The sequence below is a fragment of the Triticum urartu genome, chromosome 6 (genome assembly GCF_003073215.2).
Source record: "Triticum urartu cultivar G1812 chromosome 6, Tu2.1, whole genome shotgun sequence".
Lineage (NCBI taxonomy): Eukaryota > Viridiplantae > Streptophyta > Magnoliopsida > Poales > Poaceae > Triticum > Triticum urartu.
In genome coordinates this window covers 248,991,034-249,000,900 of record NC_053027.1, presented here as the reverse complement: position 1 = coordinate 249,000,900, position 9,867 = coordinate 248,991,034, and positions in this window count along the sequence as shown.

Genomic DNA, 9,867 nt, shown 5'->3' with positions numbered 1-9,867 from the left:
CCATAAATTCAAACAGGGGCATGGATGGATATAGCACAACCATATGTCCAAATCATCCTTACTGAACATACTCAAAAGAAGCATGGATCTCTCTGTAGCAACATGAATACATGGCATAAAAATAACAGCAGAGCAAAGACTTAGTGAGATTCTAAGTCTCTGAAATCAGTAATATCATGAGAGCTACTTTGCATGCTTGTTCTAGTCACCACATTGATCACAAAAATACATGGCATACACCCCTGTAAAGATGGCATGACATAGTCCAAAACACATGTAGGGGCTCAAGTTCATAGGAGGCACACAAAGAGAAACAATATACATGCACCTTGCAAAGATAGGCATCAAGATGACTCAACAATAAACTACATATAGACCACATCCTCTAAAAACCCGCAAACAAACACAACCTTATCGGCCACCACAGCCGAAATCGCAAACCATCCAGACATCCCACGAGCCACCCCCGACACAACACGACCCCACCGCAACCCCTGCCCCGCGCACCACGCCACCGCGGGCCACTCACCACCGCCCGATCCCCCATTACCCACAGATCCCAGCTAAACCACCACCAAACGACCCACCAACCCCCCCGCTCACCTCCCCAAAAAAACCAGCTGTCAACCTCCGCACACCCACCTACCAACCCCAACCACAAACCCAGAACCCAACAACAACCCACACTACACCCACGACACAAACCCAAAACATCCACATCCCACCACAACACCCCCAACCACAAAACACCACCCCACTCGCCCACCACAAAACCCCCACTACACCACCACACCCACCACAGACACCAAGCACCACCAACCACCACCACACCACCAATCAACACTCAAACTACACACCACTCAAAACCAACACCCGACTGCCACACAACCACCCCCCAACTCATCAAAACCACACAAAACACCACCATACCTCCCCCATAGCCCACCCCACCAACCGCACACCACACCACCCCAAAATGTTAAATCTCAAAAAACCAACCCAACAAACCAACTCCACCCCACCAAGACAAAACACTCCTCACCCTTTGCACCACCCATACATCACAAGAAAAACCAAAGTCACGCAAATCCCAACCCCACCCCAGAAGAGTCTATAGACAACATACTCGTACGTAACCACTACCCGCCTCTCCAGAAACACTCCTCCGTACAAAGACGCCTGCCCAAACATCCTTGGAAATCATGCAAAAGACGATCCACCTATCAATAGTTCCGCCAACTTTGCCTACTACTCCCATTTCAGCCCAATGCTCAACTCCGCACCAAATCATCATACATCCTGCTTGAAAAACTACCAAACTCGCAACAAGCTATCATCTACTAAAGACTTCCCACCATCACGAAACACCAAAAACCACCTCGGTCAAATCCGAGTTCTCCTAGACGCGAATATCCTCCGGTTGAAGCCCCAACCACGTGCCAGGTGTCTTCCAATTATTCGCTATTGTTGCCTTGTCATTTGTTTGCGTGTCATGCATTTCATATCATGTCATCATGTGCATCGCATTTGCATACGTGTTCCTCTCATTCATCCGAGCATTTTGCTCGTTGTCCCTTTTGCAATCCGGCGCTCCTACGTCCCCCGGTGTCCCCTTTTGTCTCTTTTCGTGTGCGGGTGTTAAACGTTCTTGGATTGGACCGAGATGTGCCAAGCGGCCTTGGTTTACTACCGGTAGACCGCCTGTCAAGTTTCGTGCCATTGTTACTCCAATGGTTAACCGAGGAACCGTAAAGGCCTCGTGTGTGTTGCAGCCCAACACCTCTCCAAAATGGCCCAAAAACCATCCAAAACCCCTGCATCCTCTCGGTCGTTCGATCACGATCGCGTGGCCGAAAACCGCACCTCATTTGGACTCTTCTAGCTCCATCTACCTATAAATATATGCACCCCTCCGAAATTTCGCGGATAATCCCTAGCCATCTCCCTCCTCACGCCGCCGGACACGTCCATCCCGCGTCGGACATGTCCGCCGGACGCGTCACTCCGACGAATCAGGGTGCGCCACGTCGCCTCCTCCGCCACCCGAGCCAATCCGAGCTTGCCACCTCAGCTCGCCGCCTCCCTCTCTTTCCTCCCACGCCACCGCGGCCCGCCGGGACTCGAAGCCGGCCCGCCCCCGGCGCAACCGGGCACGACGAGCCCGCGCGTCCTTCCGCGCCCTGCCGCCGTCTCCGCTTTTCGCCGCCGACGTCAGCGCTGCTGCTCGCCGCCTCTGTCGCCGCATGCCTCACTGGCGACCGCCGCCCGCTCCGGCGCCCGGCTCCACCAGCCCGCTCACTGCGCCCCACGCTGCCGGAACCCGCGCCCGCAACCCCGCTCCGCCGCCCGCGTGCCTCGCCGCCTCGCGCCGGCCACCGCGCGCCGCCGCCGCCGTTATGCACCGAAGCCACGCCTCGCACCGCCGCTCGTCGCCTGTTGCCTCGTCGGCCGTGCCCCGGCCCCAACCGCCGTCCTCCTCCGCTGGATCCGACATCCTCGAGCTCCCCCGCGAACTCCGGCCGTCTCCCCCGTCTCCGGCGAACTTCTTCGGCGAGATCCGACTGGAGTGGACCAGATCCACCAGGAGATGAACCAAACACCTCCCCACATCCCGGATGCCCTCGTCCTACGTTGACTTTCTGCGAGGTCTAATTTTCTCTAAGTCCCAGATCTGTGACGTTTTGCATGCATGATGTCCTCTTCATTTTGTTCCATTGTGCCATGTTTGTTTGAGTCCATCTTGTTGCATAAAATGCTGTTGCAAGAGTGCTTCATAATGTTAGTTCTCGATTCTTATCAGTTTATGAGCATTTGTCATTTTTGCCATGATTATTGTGTGCCTCCTATGAACTTGAGCCCTACATGTGTTTTGGGCTATGCCATGCCATCTTTATAGTGGTGTATGCCATGTATTTTTGTGATCAATGTGGTGACTCACACAAGCATGCAAAGTAGCTGTCATGACGTTGCTGATTTCAGGGACTTAGAATTCTTCTAAGTCTTTTCCCTGATGTTATTTTTTTGCCATGTATTCATTTTGCTACAGATTGATCCATGCCTCTTTTGAGAATGTTCAGTAAGGATGATTTTGAGATATCGTTATGCTCTATCCATCCATGCCTTTGTTTGCATTTATGGAGTGCCCTGGAATGACTCAATCTTCCGCTAATTTTGCTATAAAATGTTTCTGGCAGATTGTTTACGTGTTAATCAATTTTTCCAAGGGTGTTGTAGTTGATCCATGCATGCTATGAGGTTGTTCTTGCCATGTTTAGCATCTTGATCATGTACTCTTGATGGTAGTATGCTTAGTTTGTCATGCAATGACTTGTGTTGAGTGCATCGAGCTCGTAAACATGCCTTTGTAACTCTGTTTTTTGCCATGTCCAGTTTTCTGCTAAGTCTGAATCTGTTAACGAAACTTGATATGTTCATATAGGCACGATCATATCTTATGATCCTTTTTGGCTTATGGTCAGTAAGGGACTTTTGTTATATGCTTTGAGTAGATTCATGCCATGCATTGTTTTGCCATGATAGGTTCCTGCAGCATGTTGTTATCTTTCTTTAGAGATTGCTTCCTGATGTTAAATCCTGACATGTTAGTATTTTCACTAAGTCTGAGATGATGTTATCTTTTGCACTTTTGTCATGCTTGTTTGAACCTGCTATTGTGTAATTTAGACGTAGCTCAGGGTTCATATTTTGTCAAGCATCTTGAGTGGATCACTGCCATGTGCTTTGTTGATATGTTGGAGTGCAGTAGGTTAGTTCCTTGTTGCATTCTAGATGGCATCGTGCTGCTAATCGCAGAATTGTGCCATTATTGTTTTGCCTGCCATTTGCAAACCGTGCATCCGATTATGGTGATCTTTATATCGATTTTGACCAAAATCATCTCATCTTTCCAGTGGCACTCTTGGTTTGCCAAGTAGAGGCCTGGTTCAATCTTTTCCTTCTGGAGCACGCATATGCATTGCATATTACATCCGGCATATCATGCCATGTTTTGCATCATGTTGCTTGCGCATTGCACCGTGGTTGATTTTGGTTCCCTTTGCTTGTGTTCTTGCTTTGGGTAGAGCCGGGAGAGGAGTACGTGATCGAGGAACCTGTTGAGTATGCTTACGAGGATCAAGCTTACGTCAACTCGGAGAACTTTGCAGGCAAAATGACCATACCCTCGAAATCACTTCTATCTTTGCTTGCTAGTTGCTCGCTCTATTGCTATGCCTATGCCGCGATGCCTACCACTTGCTTTATCATGCCTCCCACATTGCCATGTCAAACCTCTAACCCACCTTGTCCTAGCAAATCGTTGTTTGGCTTTGTTACCGCTTTGCTCAGCCCCTCTTATAGCGTTGCTAGTTGCAGGTGAAGATTGGAGTTTGTTCCTTGTTGGAACATGTTTATTGTTGGGATATCATTCTTATATCTTGTTTACTTTGATGCATATATATACTTGGTAAAGGGTGGAAGGCTCGGCCTTATGCCTGGTGTTATGTTCCACTCTTGCCGCCCTAGTTTCCGTCATACCGGTGTTATGTTCCTTGATTTTGCATTCCTTACACGGTTGGGTTATAATGGAAACCCCTTGACAGTTCTCCTTGAATAAAACTCCTCCAGCAAGGACCAACCTTGGTTTTACCAATTGCCACCTAGCCTTTTTTCCCTTGGGTTCCGCGGACTCAAGGGTCATCTTTATTTTAAACCCCCGCCCCCCGGGCCAGTGCTCCTCTGAGTGTTGGTCCGAACTGAGCTGCCTGCGGGGCCACCTCGGGGAAACTTGAGGGTTGGTTTTACTCGTAGCTAGTCTCATCCGGTGTTGCCTTGAGAACGAGATACGTGCGACTCCTATCGGGATTTGTAGGCACATCGGGTGGATTTGCTGGTCTTGTTTTACCATTGTCGAGATGTCTTGTAACGGGGATTCCGAGTCTGATTGGATCGTCCTGGGAGAAGGAATATCCTTTGTTGACCGTGAGAGCTTGTGATGGGCTAAGTTGGGACACCCCTGCAGGGTTTTGAACTTTCGAAAGTCATGCCCGCGGTTATGGGCAGATGAGAATTTATTAATGTTCGGTTGTAGAGAACTTGGCACTTAACTTAATTAAAATGCATCAACCACGTGTGTAGCCATGATGGTCTCTTCTCGGCGGGGTCCGGGAAGTGAACACGGTGTTGGAGTTATGCTTGAACGTAAGTAGTTTCTGGATCACTTCTTGATCACTTCTAGTACACGACCGTTCTTTGCTTCTCTTCTCGCTCTCATTTGCGTAAGATAGCCACCATATATGCTAGTGCTTGCTGCAGCTCCACCTCACATACCTTTTTCCTACCCAAAAGCTTAAATAGTCTTGATCGCGGGGGTGTGAGATTGCTGGGTCCCCGTGACTCACAGATTACTTCCAATAACAGTTTGCAGGTGCCGACGATACTGTGTAGGTGACGCAACCGAGCTCAAGGAGGAGCTCGATGAAGATCATGTCCGTTGTGTTGTTTCGTTTACAGTTGATCAGTAGTGGAGCCCAGTCTGGGCGATCGGGGATCTTTTGCATTAGGGGTTGTCTTTCTTTATTTTGGTTCCGTAGTCAGACCTTGATTGTATCTGGATGATGTAATACTATATTCATGTATTGTGTGAAGTGGCGATTGTAAGCCAACTCTTTATCCCTTTCTTATTCAGTACATGGGATGTGTAAAGATTACCCCTCTTGCGACATGCCTACTATGCGGTTATGCCTCTAAGTCGTGCTCCGACACGTGGGAGATATAGCCGCATCGTGGGTGTTACAAGTTGGTATCAGAGCCTTCCCCGACTTAGGAGCCCCTGCTTGATCGAATCGCTAGCGTTGTTGAGTCTAGAAAAATGTTTTGAGTCTTATAGGATTATATATATCGGAGAGTAGGATTCTTTTTACTCCTCAGTCCCTTCGTCGCTCTGGTGAGGCCTCCTGACGTAGAGTTTTGACTCTTCTCTTCTCAAATTTCACTAAAATTTTAGGATCACGCGGGTATCTTGGAATCGTTCCAATGGTTTTGTGACGAGAACATTGTTCTTGGTGCCTCCTGACATTTAAGGGTTGTGGCAGTGTCCCGGGGAGTTGAGCTCCGAGGTGTTGTCGTCACAATTTTATTGTTGAAGTTCTGGAATACCTGAGTTTCGCTGACATCGAAAATCTCTTTTATGCAGTTGTTGGTGAGATAACCTCGACGCCACCCAGTACTGGGGCTGGAGTTTGGGAGTATTGCCATAACTCGTATAACGGATGCTTTTCGAAGGTTGAGGTAAATGATTTCCGAGGGTTTCTTGGTTATGTGTTGAAGGATGGATACAGCTTGATGTAGGATTTGCTAGTTTTTTGTGAGATATTATGCTTCCCATGTATCCCCAACACGTGATTGCATAACCAGAAAGTTTCGGGAGTTTATTAGTGGGAATTCAAGTAGCTCCTAGGATATCTTTCCGACAGATGTATGATATGAAACTGGGGTTCGACGTCTAGTGGTCTGCCTATCCACGGTTGGTTTTATAGTGGTCTCGTTGTGTCTTAAAGAGTCCTTGGCTATGCTGACTTGGGGACGCTTCGTATGTCATGTGCACTGCCTTGTACATGATGGTGTTGTACGATCGAGCCCATGTGGGCCCCACCAAGAAAACTGCAGACGAAATCTCTATCATATGTTTTTTCGGCTTATTTTGCAAGTCAATCCTTTGTTTTGTTTTCAGTTGTGGTATTCGAGTTGCTTCGAAGTCAAATGTGGAATCCATACCTTTCCTAAGCGGTGTTCTGATACTTCTATGTGAATACTAATCCTTCTTGATCATCGAGGTTGTCATGTCAATCCTTTTCAACTGGCGTGTTTCTCTTCAAGTGGATCCGATCATTTTTGACATCCGCAAGATCAACTCTAAGTCTTCTCAACGGTGTTTGTTTCATCCATCCCAACTTTTCTTTGTTTTCCCCGCCCTCCCACCCTTTTTTCTTCAAGGACTCAGACTTCTTAATCAACTATCCATTTTATTCATGTGAAGTCTCTCCATTCTTTTCCGTCAATATTCATATCCGGTGATTCTCAGGAAGATATTAACGGAGCTTCTAGTTCATCATTCTTCGTTCTCTTTATTCTCTGGTGGATGCAACTCAAGCTTTGTCGATCATATCCTTTCCTCGTTTCAAATGCTTACTCATGCCAGTGCACCTCATAATCATTCCCCTCTTACTATTCAATTATTCCGGAGTGCTGAAGATATCTCAGAAGATTCAAGTTTCCATTCTCAATTCGTTCAAGCTTTTGCGAGGATTTTACCTCATTCAAGCCATTTAACTCAACCGGCGCATTCTCTCTTTTAAATAATTTTAACGGCGTTTCTCTTGAGTTGGCCCTAACCCACAGGTCTTTTCCCAGGATCTTACCTGACTCTTCTAATTTTCCCGGAGCTTCTCAAATTCTTTTCCAAGTTTGACATAAGAATGAGTTATCATCAGTCAAATGCCTTCTCCAAGATCTTTCACATTCTTTTCATCATTAGTTCAACCTTTCTAATCTTCATTCCGGAGTATCTCAACAAATCATGATGGTGTTTCTCGTCATCATTCTCGTGTTTGTGAAGACCGAAGAGTTTCTCTTAAATCTTGCTCCATTCTCTTCAAGATTCATGGTTCTAGCTTGATGCCATCCTCTCATAATTGTTTTCGATTGTGAGAATTCTTTTCACCATCCAGAGTAGTTCAGAGTATTTTCAGTTTGATTCTCTGGAGCCCATCATCTCAGAATTATTCATTCCAGCTTTCAGCTCTCATTCTCCAAATCTTACCGGTGCATTGTTCAAGTGTTCTCTAATCAGTTCGTCATCTCTTCGTTCTCATGTAGCTAAATCCTCTGAAGTATCTTCGTTCTTTTTATAATTCTTCCTAGTGTTTCTTTATCTTTTCTTCATTCATTTTCAATTCTTACGGTGGTTCGGTTCGAGATTTCTCTTCCTTCGTTATCATATCAATTCATTCGTTCTTTCAATCCTGACCGGTGACTCGTTGAAGTCCTTCCCAAGTTTGTGCTATATCTCTCCTTAATCCTTTCCATTGAGAACAAGTAGTATGCCAAATTCATTGCTTGGCATCAATTTAGATTGATGAATGATAAGCATAATGTAATTGTTATTCTTGTTTCATCGAGTAAATTCAATTTCTGCTTTCCGGAGTGATTCTTCATATCACATTCTCGGTTCGAGATGCTTTATCTTTTATTTTTCCGGAGTTCCTAGTTCTCTCAATTTTCTCGTCTTGAAGATCCATCTAATAATCGCAAGGATTCACCTTGTGTTTTCAACTTCTTTTTCCTTCCTTTTGATCATCCTTTTTGTTACCGAAGTTCTTCATGGAGGCTCTACATGAGGGTTCATAAAGGATTTAATTCCTTCTCGAAGTGTTCATCGAGATTCTTTTCAGAGGAGCTCAAGCATTCTTCGTCTTGCAATCTGGAGTGCAATTGTTCTCTTTTATCTTTTGAGGTGGTGTTATGTCATTCTTGATAATTTCCCTTCGTGTTTCATGATTCACAAGTTTTCAAGTATGAGATAGTTTAAACCCATAAATTTCTTTGAGCATGAGCATCTTTTCAACCAATCAATCTCTTCATTCGAGTTATCTTGTGTCAGGTTTCACCTAAAGCCTTCCCTAAGGATTGTTGCTATCTATGGTGTTTACAAATGACCCAAGTTCTTCATTTATCCTCTCGGTGAAATAAGTTTCTCGTCTCCTTGTTCATATCAATCCAATTCCTTTTCCCGTGAGTGGCAGGTTGTCACCTCATAATTTGAGATGTATTCCATAAGACCATATCAAGCTTATTCTTTCGTTGTTGGTTTTCCAATAACTCCGTTCTAGCATTTGTTGTACGCGTGCTCTCTCAAGATCTTGTTTCCCTTCGTTCATTCCATTCCATTCTTACTTTTGTTCCGGAGGAATTTTGATGTTGGTCTCTTCAACCCATCTTCTTATTTTGTCAGGATCGTGCTCTTTTCTTGGTTTATCCATTTAACCAGAGTGTTCTGTCCTCTGCTCAAGTTCTTTCATCTTATCAAGTTTCATATCACTTTTCAACCGGAGTGCTGCCCGAATTTGTTCTTCCTTGTTCCTCTTTCCTAACAAAGTGTTTTTCAACTTTGTTCATCTACGTGGCTTTCTTCCTTTCTATTTGTTCAACATCTCAAGGTTCTTTGGTTTCACTCGTTTGTCAAAGAAGCAACTTAGTTATACCTGTTATCTTCCTCTTCTGTTTTCCCTCCGGTGCCATTCTAGATCTCGGGACGAGATCCTCTCGTAGTGGTGGAGTGTTGTAACGTCCCCAGACCAATGTCCCAGGGGTCTTCCAATTATTCGCTGTTGTTGCCTTGTCATTTTTTGCGTGTCATGCATTTCATATCATGTCATCATGTGCATCACATTTGCATACGTGTTCGTCTCATGCATCCAGGCATTTTCCCCGTTGTCCGTTTTGCAATCCGGTGCTCCTACGTCCTCCGGCGTCCCCTTTTGTCTCTTTTCGTGTGTGGGTGTTAAACGTTCTCGGATTGGACCGAGATTTTCCAAGCGGCCTTGGTTTACTACCGGTAGACCGCCTGTCAAGTTTCATGCCATTTGGAGTTCGTTTGTTAGTCCAACGGTTAACCGAGGAACCGTAAAGGCCTCGTGTGTGTTGCAGCCCAACACCTCTCCAAAATGGCCCAAAACCCATCCATCCTCTCGGTCGTTCGATCACGATCGCATGGCCAAAAACCGCACATCATTTGGACTCTCCTAGCTCCCTCTACCTATAAATATATGCACCCCTCCGAAATTTCGCGGATAAACCCTAGCCATCTCC